A 14720-nucleotide genomic window follows, 5' to 3' on the forward strand; every position below is an offset into this window, starting at 1 on the left:
GCAGGGCTGTATACTTTCGGAAGCCCGAAATGGAAAACCCTGTATCACCCTGTATGTACTAACAAAATATGACTAACGAACAAATAGTCATAGAAAGTGTCCTAATTAGCCGCGATGACAAATATACAGTGTCGATGTCTGGTGGATATGGGCCTTATTCCAGAAAACGAGACGAGCAATTCGTTTATTTGGTAGACTGGAGCGACTTCTGTCACTTTTTCTCGGTATGATCAGTGATGTCAGATGTGAAAACATGTTTTTGACGTAGGACTACGTCTAACCGGAAGATATAGGGGGTGAAATGGAAATCTAGGCACTGAACAAGTAGGAAAAAATGCAAGATTTGGAACGCTTATAACTCGAGCATTTCTCAATAGATCGCAAAGGTTTTTGCATCAATTGATAGGAAATATATCTACGCATCTATCATTACGAATAACATTTCATTTTTCTTGAGATAAATAATTGAATAATTGTGAAATATCAAGCATTGTCAAAATGCACTATGTGCCCATTTTTGATTGGTCCATTTTGTGCTCCTCAAATCGTACCGACCAAACCGGGCAACCAGAGCAGCAACGAAATAGAATGAAGCACGATTGGAAAGGAAAAAGAAAAAATGAACGAAACATTGGTCGCAGTCTCACACATGTGTAATTCTCGAGCCAGCCAGTCAGCTTAAAAATCCCCGCTCCGCTGCCGTAACGATCATTCTCATTCAAACCGTACACCATATCGGTTCGCATCACAACACATCAACAAACCAACCCAAGCAGCCATGTCTGGATATGGTAAAGGAGGAAAAGTGAAGGGAAAGGCAAAATCCCGCTCGAACCGTGTTTATCTGGAGTTCCCCGCAAGGGTAGCTAGGCCTAGCGCGTTAGTACCAGTGCACCAGTCCACCTAGCCGGCGTTATATAGTTTCGGCCGCTGAAGTGATCGAGTTGACTGACAAAGCTGCTCGTGACGATAAGAAAACCTGTATTCAGAACAGACCACATTCGGTTCGGTGGACATCAAGACAACAACAGGCAGTTGCAGCGAGTGGCAAACGCAATCGCAAAACGGCAGCATGTAGCAGAAGAAAAACGTTTGTTCTTTATACAAACTGCTTTGGTGGCAAATCCAGAACAAGGCGGCATCGATGGCGTTCGAAAAGGTTTTTTTCAAAACCACGAGTACAAAGTTTTCTAAATTGGAACCATTCCATAAAACAAGGCGCTTTTCAGGGCCATTAAACCTTCCAAAAAAGAGTTTAGGAAATACAGTTCAATGCTTTCTAAAACAATATCCAAAATAATAATAAAACACAAATTGATTTTTTCATAATTTATTTGCCAGGATATGATGAGTATGTGAATTTGGCAGTTCTGAGCTTATTGATTTTCACCAATTCTTAAATTGCTTCTAGATTGATAGTACAGTAATTTACACTTATCTCGACATTTAGCTAATTGGACGGACCTACAGGTGCGACATATTTAGTTGGACATTTTTGTAAACATAGAGTTCGGGGTCCAAATTATGACCCCACATTGAAAGTCAACACTGTACCACTATCATCGCAAATGTTCAATTACAGGTTAAAATTACCTCCAATCCGATACTGAGTGGTGGTAATGCGACGTGCCATTGAATGTAATTTACTGTAAAATATGTCACAAGCTGGATGGGAAGAAATTTTCCAACTGTGAAAGCTGTGGTGAGTGGCAAATGCAATCGCTAAAAAGGAAGGTTTAGCCGAACAAGATGGGGATATCGAGTGACAACAAAACAATAAACTCTTTAGATTGAAGATAATTTTGTGATCCTGAAAAGGACCCTTTTAAGCCTGCATGTGAATCCAACGAGCGAACAAATCGTAATGAATGTATTTTTTTGCCATCGCTCCCTTTTAACGCTCATTCGTTCGTCTCGTTGGACTCGCCCCTCTGGCTGAGTCTGCAGATTTGTCTCTATCCTGTGAGTGTGTACCGCTAGAGTATAAAACACGCGGACCCCAAAAAAATATCTTATTTTCTTTCAAACCGTAAACCACGGTTGTACGGCATCGGCATCGTGGACGTAACAAAGGAGGACAAGTTAAGGGAAAGGCAAAGTCTCACTCGAACCGTGCAGGTCTCCAGTTCCCTGTTGGTCGCATTCACTGATTGCTCCGCAAGGGTAACTAGGCCGAACGGAATGGTGCCGGAGCACCAGTATACCTAACAACGATTATAGAGTTTCGGCCGTCGAAGAGCTCGAGTTGGCTTGCAAAGCTGCTCACGACAATCAGAAAACCCGCATCAAGAACAGAGCAGCTTCGGTTCGGCGCTCATCAAGGCAACAATTAGTTTCAGTGAGTGGCAAAGTGTTTCTCCGACACGTCGTATTAAATGTAATTTACTGAACAGCATGTCACAAGCTGGATGGGAAGAAATTTTCCAAATTTGAAAGCTGTGGCGAGTGGCAAACGCAATAGCTAAACAGGAAGGTTTAACCGAACAAGATGGGAATATCGAGAGATAACAAAAACACAACACCAAAGGTTCTTTTCAGAACCATCAACATATTTATAAAGAGTAAACAGTAAACTAATCCATTTTTCAGGTAGATAGGTAGGTATTCACGTAGGAGAAGAACATAAAACAATATATTTAAAATATATATTCAACAAAAGCTGTCCCCTTTGTATAGTCCTACGTCACTCCGGTTATGTCCCCGACATTACCCACCCGTCTTTTGACGTGGGACTACGTCTAACCGGAATATAGTGGGGAAAAAATATTTGTGCAGACTAGAGTGCGTTTCCCTAACACGGTCTACTAAACTTAGGTAATTGGTAAAATCGTGCAGACACTTTTTACTCACAACGCAAATATATTGAATTCAATTGAATTCGGAAATTGTTTCATTCAATTTCATTCAATTCAATTTAATCAATACAAACAAATGGTTACTAAGCTAAGGTAGTCCCACGTCAACCTTGCGATTTTATCATAGATATAACCCACGCATTTTTTTCCTGCAAAAATCGGTGAGCATAAATCATCGCAAGAATAAAAATAAAACAAACATTACACGTGTATAATTTTGAAGCAAAACAAAACAGAATCCGATCGGTTTGCGTAAATTCAGTGCGTGAAAACAACAAATCGATCGCTCCATGTGCTGCGTGCAATACTGCGTGTAAACAAAAAACAACTCAGGTATACAACGTGTTCGATGCGGCTCATGAGATTGCAGCAAATCGAATTTTAATCACACGAGCAATTAACAGACAAGTCTAGGTCGATATGGCCACAACGAACGCACGCATTCCAACAGTTTGCGTGATTTATGATCGAGTGGGTGAAGATGATCGGATCTGCTTTTCACCGCTTTTGGAGCCCCAGAATTTTATCACCAGAGCTCTATAGCATATATTAATAGGTCTGAAACAACTAATAGCCAGAATTATTATTTTCTTTCCCTATTGTGCACAGCATTCTCACGCCTCTAAACATTTCAACGTGAAAAAAAACCTTCGATTTCAATGTTCTCGTGGGTCAGTCAGGAAATGTGACAGCCCAGCAACGGTATTTTTAACATTTCGCCATAACAACGATAATTCATTTTCACTCCCAGAGAATGCAAGCGAAAGTATTTCTTCTAACACAAGTCGATCATTACATCTCTTCCGCTGTTTGCTCTCTTTCTCTCTTTTTCTTTCGCACAATCGCACACACCAGGAAAATCAACACTTATTTTTCAACACAGATTTTGCCTTTACCATCATCCTCCTATCTTGCTCTATACTCCCAAACGCGTGTCACTTTTTCACCTAATTATTCACTCATAGGTGAATCTCTCATCTCCCCCACAGTGGGCCAAGATTTTTCCCTGTTCGCGCGAGTTGATTTGCACATTTTTTTCCCGAACACATGAAATAAAACCGTATCGATCGTTTACCATCCTTGCATCGCTACTGGGCCCTGCAAGGTTATCGCACCACCGCAACACGCGAATCGGGAACCTCCTTTCCTTCACTGGCCACACTTATAATTTCCTAACAGCGAAGTCGATTGAACTCAACCAGTTTATGCCGTAAGTGGAAAACACCACCCAACAATCCACCTCCCCCACCTATCGAGAGAACAGAAAAAACGGTCTTACTCTCTCACTCTCACATACCAACGATTCTATCCACGGATTGACCGAAAGGGCTTTGATCTATCCTGGCTCTCCCTTCTGCTCTCTTTTTTATACACCCCCACATACACACGTACACGAGGAAACTTTCGCCTGGAGCCAAGTTTTCCAGCAGGACTCAAAATTGCACTGTATCAAGGAAACCGAAAACGAAATTCCTTACTGACTGCACACAAACACCCGGAACCGGCAACCGATATAAAACAACAAGACCCGACTGTGTCTCGATTCGCACGGGCTACCTTTTTCTTCAGGATCCGGTGCGCACCGGGAGCCACTTTGGCTGCGAAACCGCGAGCGAAAATTCGCAACTAGCCTGGCGAGCGTACGAGCGAGCAGGAAAATCAGACCATTTTGAGAGGTATACCAACACAGTTTTCTTTGCGCAGCGGCGACAGTTCTTCTTGACGACGGGTGTTTTTTAACGAAACGTGTCGGCGTGAAATGCGCACGGTAGAGTTTTGACACATTTACGAGTGGGTGGCATTGTGTTTCGCGTACCTATTTGTGAAGCAAAAATGATATTGGATCTTCGGACAGAATAAACATATTCCTAAAATAAAAATCATAAATGAAAATTGACTTTTTCTTAATACATGTGTATTCTATATAGTAGAGTAATCGATTTGTTCAAATTGTTGGACAATTTTGAACGAAAATTATGTATGATAATAAATTTATATTATAATGATGAGTTTTAAAGGAAATACATGGAAATGAATAGAAACATGTCAGAAATATGTGTTTTGTGTAATGAAATAACATGAAAAGAAAAATTTCATTCAAATTTCAATAATTTGAAATCGCCGTCGAGCCTGCTAATTTGATATAGAATTGGCGATCTAACGCAAAACGTAAACGATCGGTGAGACATCTGGATTTTGTTTTTGAACTAAGAAAATGATTCTAATGTAACCTAAAACTCAAAAACAAATCACGTATATTTTACTTCCGGGCTTTCCAAGGTAGTTCTCACATCCAGGAATCGTACATTTTGACGTAGGACTACGTCTTTCATTTCTATACCGGGGTGTAAAATCAAAGTTTCGAAAACGAAAAAGTTACGCCGGAGACCGAGATTTTGAGCGTCAATAGCTCCAAAACAACTGAACGAAATGGTATGATAAACACTTCATTCGAAAGATAAAATGTCTACGCGTCATATACTTGTTACTTACTGATTCAAAAACTTGTTTCAATAGCCTTAAAATTGCTTTCTAAACAGGCTATTGAAATCACCAATCGGTATATAAGCGAGCGCCGCTCGGAGATTCACTCAGTTATAATTGAACAGCGATTGAGGTACCATCGCAGGAATGAATGGATGTTTCCCTAACACGGACTTCTAAACCAAGGAGCCTGGGGAAATAGCCATTGCAAAATGGATACAAGCAGCGGGTACTTTTGTACTCGTTTGCGCTATTGCAAATCGGAATGTTTCCCTAACACAGACTTCAAAACCATGGAGCCTGGGGAAATCGGCATTGCAAAAGAAATGCAAGCAGCGGATACTTTCGTACTCATTTGCACTTTTGCCAATCGGAAAGTTTCCCTAACACAGACTTTAAAACCATGGATCCAAGGGAAATCGGCATTGCAAAACGGATACAAGCAGCGGGTACTTTTGTATTCTTTTGCGTTTCTGAAAATCGGAGTGTTTCCCTAACACAGACTTCAAAACCATGGAGCCTGGGGAAATCGGCATTGCAAAATGGATATAAGCAGCGGGTGCTTTTGTACTCGTTTGCGCTTTTGCAAATCGGAATATTTCCCCAACACCGACTTCAAAACCATGAAGCCAAGGGAAATCGGCATTTCAAAATAGATACAAGCAGCGGGTACTTTTGTACTCGTTTGCGTTTCTGCAAATCGGATTGTTCCCCAACACAGACTTCAAAAAGCCTGGGGAAATCGGCATTGCAAAATAGATGCGAGCAGCGGATACCTTCGTTCTCGTTTGCACTTTTGCAAATCGGAATGTTTCCTTAACACACACTTCAAAACCATGGAGCCAAGGGAAATCGGCATTGCAAAATAGATACAAGCAACGGGTGCTTTTGTACTCGTTTGCGTTTCTGCAAATCGGATTGTTCCCCTATACAGACTTCAAAAAGCCTGGGGAAATCGGCATTGCAAAATAGATCAAAACCATGGAGCCAAGGGAAATCGGCATTTCAAAATAGATTCAAGCAGTGGGTATTTTTGTACTCGTTTGCGTTTTTGCAAATCGGAATGCTTCCCTAACACAGACTTTAAAACCATGGAGCCTTGGGAAATTGGCATTGCAAATGAGATGCAAGCTGCGAGTACATAAACACATTTTTCCAACACAGATTCAGAAACCAAAAAGTTTGGAAAACCGGCATTCCAAATCTCGGCAGTACTTTTTATACCCCCATGCATTTTTACACTCCGGAATGCGTTTTGCTAACACGGTCTACAAAAGCGGGTAGAAATACAACGCTTTGGTTCGGTTACTCAGGACTGCATGCCTCTTCATGTCGCCAGCTCACTGAACTTCTTCGCATACCGTTAGATGATTAGGCAAAATGTTGATAACTATTTGCGGCGATAACCACTACTATAATACATGAATTTAATAGGGATTTGTTTGCAATTGAATTCGTAAATTGTTTCATTCATTCACTAGTTTAATCAATAATTTACCCAATGAGGAACATTCGAAGTGCGATTATTACTAATTGAAAAAACACAAATGATTACCAACGGCAGTCCTACGTCAACCTTGCGGTTATATCATAGGTATAACCCATCCACCGTTTTTCTACTTGTGTTTGATTGTGCTCTCGAATTTCTTTCTTTAATTCAACCATTGTCAACATTTTTATAGTTTTCACTACTGAAAGAGGTAAATAAATAACATGTTATATATAAAATTGCGCAGAATTAAATTTCTTACAAACTCATCGCAATCAAATAATCTTTTATGATTATAACATTGTAATTCATGGAAAGAACTACAAACCTTCCATAAGCTCACATGGCAAAATTTAAAACCATCATCACATTCACCGCAGCGCCGCCTAGGTGTAGATTTGTACGTTAGTTCGCCAATAAACTGCATCACAACACCCGACGCCACTAGATGTCGACACTTCGACATTTGTCATCGCGGATGCTTGCCAGGGGTTAGACATCAATTGAATATAGGCTACCCAAAATCAAAATCAATATGGCGTCATTTGTTTACCAACATATCATTCGCGAGGATTGAAATCGTTGAAATCACGGAGATAGTAAAAATAAAGAAAATGCGCTGCTTTATTTCTAACTGCATGAGCGATTTTCATATTTCGGTTTCACATGGAGGTGTTCACATTTAACATGGAGTTTAAAGTTAGCCACTGTTCGACTATATAACCGGACCGAGTTGTAAACAACAGTAATTGACAGAACCAAAATGTCAGTGAACCGCAGCAATATTGGGTACACTGGCAATATGAGGGATTTGACGTTTTAGTCATACCCCTGATGCTTGCACGATTGGAACACCTTCTTCCAGTAGAAGCTGTTTCATTTGATCTACAAATTGGATTCACATTTGAATCCAAAATGTTTTATATGAACAAAATACTCATTGATTGATCAAAAGTGGTTGGATAATTTCTCTGAAACTTATCTGATGACATCGGAAATAAAATGTTAGTGTAATCCTTCTTGGAGGCATAACAGCAAATGCACATTGCTGGATAGGAGAGGGTGGTCCTAGGCCGAATCTCAGGAATGACGCTGCATATGTCACTTGTGAAGCAGCACTGTATGTAATCTACAAAAAAGTCTACCGCGATAACTTCTGCGGATAATTCACTGTGTGTATCAGCCTAAGGCTAAGGGTGATTTTTTTTTGGTATTTTTCAAATTGACTTTTTGAAAGCTACGAGAGAATAGGTTCTTAAAATTGTCTTAAATGTAGGTTTAACATTTTCCAAATAGCATTTTTCAAGGCCAGGTGAGAGTTGCTTTATATTTCCCAATGACTCTTTTTCAACGCTAAAGACAAATGAACTTCAAAGAATTAGAAACAAAGAAAGAATACTTTTCATGTATTTCCTAAAATCCTTATTGTTCAGTCCACCGCTCAGCGCAGCGCACTGAATGTACGATCGACAGGATGGCGGAGGAAGTAAAGCAACGAGAGGACAACGAGCGCAAGAATACAACCAAAGGAAATAAAATTCAACCACCAGCATGAACCCCACCCGTGGGGCGTGGGAGCGGCACACAGACGAAAGGAGAGTGCATTGCGAGCGCAAGCAACCTGCTCTGAGTGCAGAGAAGGAGTTCAATTTCAACCGCTAACTTGGAAGGAAGCTTATTTTGGTCTGCTAAAGTTATTTGAAGCAAGAAACTAAAAAGAATGTTTGAACTTGTTAAATATTGTAAATTTGGTGTAAATAAAATGTGTACAAAGGATTAAGTGACTTATTTGCTACCAACCGATTAATCCCTCATTCGGTCCGTGGTATAGTTTTTGGTTTTGGATTGGTCCTTAACAGGACCAAAGAAGCGAATGGAATTTTCCATTTGCTTCGCATCGCACGCGGCACTGGGCCGCTCGGAATCATTTCCGTGGAAACGCATTCTCTCCTAAGTAGCATAACTGCTACTTTGGTTGAGATTGCCATATTCGTTGACCTTGCGTGTCAGCCGCATGGGCGGCTGTGGAAAAGTTTGGTTCGAACTCGCACAAACATGATCGCAGCAAAATACAGTCCACTGCTTGGTGAAACAACACTTATTATGGTATAAGTAATCCAATTTAACCTTAGACGTGAAATGAATCAATTATAGAGTTTAACGAATAAAATGATGTTCCGGTTTCCTCGTCGTTTGCATTCCTCCACAATGCTACAGGAATCCATTCATTGATTTTTGTTTCAGCCAGTGTAACCCGCGACGCCGAGGAAGCGCGTGAGTTCGTCGCAACCGGGGATTTTGCGCAGATAATCGGTGGGATTAAACGCCACTCCCGCGAGGGAGACCGACCGCCGTGTTGTCCCTTAATCGCCCGGCAATGAGACACCCACTGAGGGCGGGTTTGTCTCTTCTCCTCACAAACCCGGTTAATTCCACGACCTTTTCTGCCAACTCGAGAGGACCCGTGACACCGTTGGTCCGCGATCGACAACACAACCACAAACTGAGATCCTCGACTGGTTCCAAGAACACCGGTTATGCCGAGAATCTCATCACAGAACCAAATTCCAATATCTTCAATCTCACTCACCTTGAACTAGCTTCAGAGGACGGGGTTTGAAATATTGCTACAACTACAGAAGAGGAGTCCCAACCCTGGACTCGAGACCTATCCTGAAAAAGTTGTCGCTGTTTCGGCTACACAATGTTCTTTCCTAAACATACATATACATATATAAGCTTAACATCAAATCAGCACAACAACATAATTTATTGAACAATCTTTAGGTTTCGAACCACGACCCATGGGATTTGTAATCTGTAGCTTTACTATCAAGTCTCACTCCTCATCTTATGTGCACCCTCTGCAATACCGACGGTATTTGCTCGTCGTCGACTATTGCCCTAATTTAAGCATGCTTCAATTTTCATTGTGTGGTATTGTTTGTGGCATTGATTATTTGTGTGACGTTCATTCTTTCTCTAATTTACATGCGCACGTGTTAGATGATAATGAAACAAGTTAGTACTCACGACTTACGAGTATAGCCAGCGGCTTCTCGCCGCGTGGGGGACATATACGATTAATTTCAGTTTCAGCCGCGACGATTTTCCTGCGAGTTGTCTCGCGCTCGATTGTGCGGCCACCGTTCCAGCGTGTGGGCTCGTTTCCAGCGTTGGTCGTGGGATCAAGAGCAACTCTTCCTCATAGCACACCAGCTTAAAGCTTAAACGAGCAGTATCCTTTGAGTAGGACGAGATACACACTACAACATGGCGCAGTTTGGTCGAAACCACCCCGAAAGGGTTATTTCAACTGATTGAGAACTAAAGATGACCTACGAATTACAAACTTGTTGTAATCCATGTGAAATTGACGTTAATTTTGTAAAGGAGTGTGAGTTCACACATAAAGTTCAAATGGCCAGTCTTACAAATGAAGATAGTTATTTTATTTTACACTATATACTTCAATTCATCCGGCTTCTTTCATATCTCTGCAAACTCAGAAAAATGGAGTAGTTCTATAGTTTTGAAACGCAGTGTAGAATGATAATTTGCCACATATCATGAGACTGTTTTTCCGTTCCTCTATAGCATCCACTAAGGCATCTCTCCATGTATATCAGGAGCATCCACTATTGCCTTCATCACTCTGGTTGTATCGAGATGTCATTCTACCGAGGGCAATGCAGATAGATTAGTACTCTCCGTAATACGTACGCATTGTTGATTTTATGCTTTATCAAAGGTCGACGCATAAAATCAACAAAGCGTATGTATTACGCAAAGTAATGCGTTGTCAATGGTTGTTCGCAGTGCTTGTTAAATGATCCATTCACTGAAAAAATCGCTTGCGTTCGTTCAAATATGATCATACACAAATCATTTCCCCCAGCGGCATTCTTTTGTTGTTACATGCTGCAAATCACGACACAAAAGAGAACGAGACAACTCCTCATCGGTTCGCACTTCATGATACACCGACACGCAAGCAAAACCATCATGTATGCTTTCGGTGCAGAAAGTTTATTTCCTTCTTTGCCTCTAACAAATGCATATCGACCTCTCCATGCGTCATGAAACAGCAGGATCGTACGGACTACGCAAAGCGAATGATTCATATTCAGTTAATATAGCAGATCCTGATTTTTAAGTCTCAGAGAGTGCAAACTATATGATTATTTAGCTCGATAGAGGCTAAGGGAAGGGTAGACAGATCATATTTTCCATCGAAAGAAATTGAATAAGAATTACAAATTGTATAAGTCCATCGTATATATGAACTTATAAATTCGGTACGGATTCAAGCCTTAGTACTCCCCGAACAAATATCTTGACTTCCCTTTTTAAGGTCCTTATAATGGATTTCAAATTAATCAATATTAATACGAATATGTTGACCGACAATATTTAATGAACCCTATCTTTTCTTCATTTTTTGTTACGCCGGAGCTTAATTAGCATCCTCTATGCGGAGATGTGATGTTAGCGATGTAACGTTTGCACTAAAAAATGGACTTTTTTTCGAATGGTGAGAAAAAAAATTAGTGGGTTATATCTATGATATAACCGCAAGGTTCACGTGGAACTACCTTAGCTGAGCAATCATTCGTTTGTATTGATTAAATTCTTGATTGAATGAAACAGTTTCCAAATTCAATTGAGTTCAATATATTTGCTCTGTGAGTGAAAAAAAAGAAACAAATACCGTGTAAAGTCAATTCATTTATTGTGATTGATTGTTCTTCGTTACAAGTAAATTTAATGACGGACCTTTTACGTTTGGTATGATGACTAGAACAAAATATATGTACGGAAGAATTATCAAACGTTTGATGAACCAGCCTAAGGCTGAAAATCTTTCCAATAAAGACAACAAAAAAAATTATCAAACGATTATTTTATTTTACATTTCCCTCTGAAGTTTACATCCCAAAAGTGTACATACTTCTCGAATCTCGAATTTGCTTGAAACTGGGAAGTTCATTCGCTTCTAGTGGCTGCACGATTTTCCCAGGTTCCTAAGTTTAGAAGATCATGTTAGGACAGACATATTCCACTCTGCACAAAGGCAAGCGAGGACAAAAGTACTCGCAGTTTGCATTTATTTGCAGAGCCGATTTCCCCAGAAACCTCGGTTTTGAAGTCTGTGTTAGGGAAACACATTTCAATCGGAACAAAAATACCCCCGATTTGTATGAATTCGCAATGCCGATTTCCACACGCTTCATGGATTTGAAGTCTGTGTTAGGGAAACACATTCCAGTCGGAACAAAAATACCCCCGACTTGCATGAATTTGAAATACCGATTTCTCCAGGCACCTTGGTTTAGAAATCTCTATTAGGGAACACATTTCGGTGGGAACAAATGCTCCCCCTACTTTCGTGTGTTCTTTTTCTTCTTTTTGGCTTTAAGAGGGTTTAAACTTTTCATTTCACTCGCCTCTAGGCTCTTTCGTGTGCTTGCAATGCCGATTTCGCTGCTTGGTTTTAAAGTCTGTGTTAGGGAACATTTTTCGATGAGAACAAAAGTCCCCCTACTTTCATGTATTTGCAATGCCGATTTCCCCAAGGCTGCTTGGTTTTGATGGCTGTGTTAGGGAAACCGTAAATCGGACCAATCAAAACGATGCAGTTAGGGCGTTTAGATAACGCCTAATATTTTACAGTTATTCAATTGTTTATCTAATGAAAAACAACATGCGTAGAAATATTCCCTATCAAGTGATGCAAACATTTCTCCTATCCAGTACGAAATGTTCGAGCTATAAGCATTCGAAATCTTTCATTTTTTCCTGCATGTTCTGTGTTTAGGTTTTCATTTTACCCTCCATATATTCCGGTTAGACGTAGTCCCACGTCAAAAAAGAACTGACGTCAATTTCGACCAATCAGTACCGTTTGGATAGGGGTTGAGATTTTTCAATTGTTCGATAGTTAATTACATGATATAAATTATTTTATTCAAGGTGAAAAATTGTTATAGAGTGCCGCAATGTTTTGATGTAAAAATCTCATCAATCCGTCATGAAATGACTGAGCAATACGCGTTTGAAATTGGACATTCTTCACGATGCGATCGATATTCGTTTTTCAATTTGTACCCCAATATGTTCCCGAAAGACGTAATCCTACGTCAAAAACTATTTTTGAATTATTTTGCAACGTCAACCGATAACTCGACACCAGGGTACGTGACAAATGAACGGAAAACATTTTGCAGACGTCGAAAGATTAGCTCTTGGGAAATTATCAACGATGGCATCAGATGTAAACGGTAATAATGAAAGAATACAGTGCGGCACGGTGTATACCGGTGTAATCCGCGGATCATCCGCCCACAAATAATCGCGGAAATCAATACTTACCTCCAAATTGTGTTTGTTGTCAAATATTACTTTTTAAATGCTAGCTGAAAAAGAGAAAAGAGGATAATTATGTTGACTCTACGGTGGATGGAATTAATTCCTCGACCGAAGGGTAAATACAAATAAAAACAAAAAAAAAAAAAAAATTACCTACGAATGTAAGTGCAAATATTTCCTGGACCACGTTGTTAGGTTTTGGTAAGATAATAAGCTGAAAGGAAAGTGAAAAAGAGATATTTACAAACAAATTTAAAACAAGAGCAGAATGCTTACCTCCGAATAGCTTTGTTTCCAAAACAAAAAGACGGGTGGGTAATGTCGGGGACATAACCGGAGTGACGTAGGACTATACAAAGGGGACAGCTTTTGCTCAATATATATTTTAAATATATTGTTTTATTTTCTTCTCCTACGCGAATACCTACCTATCTAACTGAAAAATGAATTAATTTACTATTTACTATCAATGAACATGTTGGAGGTTCTGAAAAGAACCTTTGATGTTGTGTTTTGCGTTTTTTTTACAAACTTTCTCAATTTTTGACGTAGGACTACGTCTTTCATTTCTATACCGGGGTGTAAAATCAAAGTTCCGAAAACGAAAGCGTTACGCCGGAGACCGAGATTTTTAGCGTTAATAGCTCCTAAACAACTGAACGAAATGGTATGATAAACACCTCATTCGGAAGATAAAATGTCTACACATTATATACTTGTTACTTTTTGATCCAAAAAATTGTTTCAATAGCCCTAAAATTGCTTTCAAAACAGGTTATTGAAATCACCAATATATAAGCGAGCGCCGCTCGGAAATACACTCAGTTATAATTGAACAGCGATTGAGGTACCATCGCAGGAATGAATGGATGTTTCCCTAACACAGACTTCAAAACCATGTAGTCTGGGGAAACTGGAATTGCAAAGTTGATGCAAGCAGCGGATACTTTCGTACTCGTTTGCGCAACACAGACTTCAAAACCATGGAGCCAAGGGAAATCTGCATTTCAAAATAGTGGGTACTTTTGTACTCGTTTGCGTTTTTACAAATCGGAATGTTTCCCTAACACAGACTTCAAAACAATGGAGCCAAGGGAAATTGGCGTTGCAAATGAGATGCAAGCTGCGAGTACTTTTGTACTCGCTTGCGTTTTTGCAAACCGGAATATGTTTTCCTAACACAGATTCCGAAACCAATAAGTTGGGAAAATCGGCATTCCAGATCTCGGCAGTACTTTTTATACCCCCATGCATTTTTACACTCCGGAATGCGTTTTGCTAATACGGTCTACAAAAGCGGGTACAAATGCAAGCTTTGGCTCGATAATTCAAGACTGCATGCCCCTTCATGTCGTCAGCTCACTGAACTTCTACGCATACCGTTTGATGATTAGGCAAAATGTTGATATCCACTACCATAACGCAAGAATTGTCCTAAATTGGGATTTGTTCGCAATTGAATTCGTGAGTTGTTTCATTCATTCACTGGTTTAATCAATAATTTAATCAACAGCTTTGCGCAG

At 40.0% G+C, this 14720-nt stretch overlaps 1 protein-coding gene across 7 annotated transcripts in view; it reads right to left on the reverse strand.

Moving 5' to 3' along the window:
• LOC129761554 (tau-tubulin kinase homolog Asator) overlaps window positions 1-4550 on the reverse strand; it is a 96023-nt gene extending 91473 nt beyond the window's left edge. For 2 of the 7 annotated variants that reach the window (XM_055759283.1, XM_055759282.1), the window contains exon 1: window positions 3752-3919. The gene's annotated coding sequence lies outside the window, so the exon portion shown is untranslated. The other 5 variants (XR_008740456.1, XM_055759286.1, XM_055759284.1 and 2 more) reach the window with 5 other exon arrangements.
• Between the last annotated feature and the right edge of the window lie 10170 nt (window positions 4551-14720).

This window comes from Toxorhynchites rutilus, chromosome 1, assembly GCF_029784135.1.
Source record: "Toxorhynchites rutilus septentrionalis strain SRP chromosome 1, ASM2978413v1, whole genome shotgun sequence".
Lineage (NCBI taxonomy): Eukaryota > Metazoa > Arthropoda > Insecta > Diptera > Culicidae > Toxorhynchites > Toxorhynchites rutilus.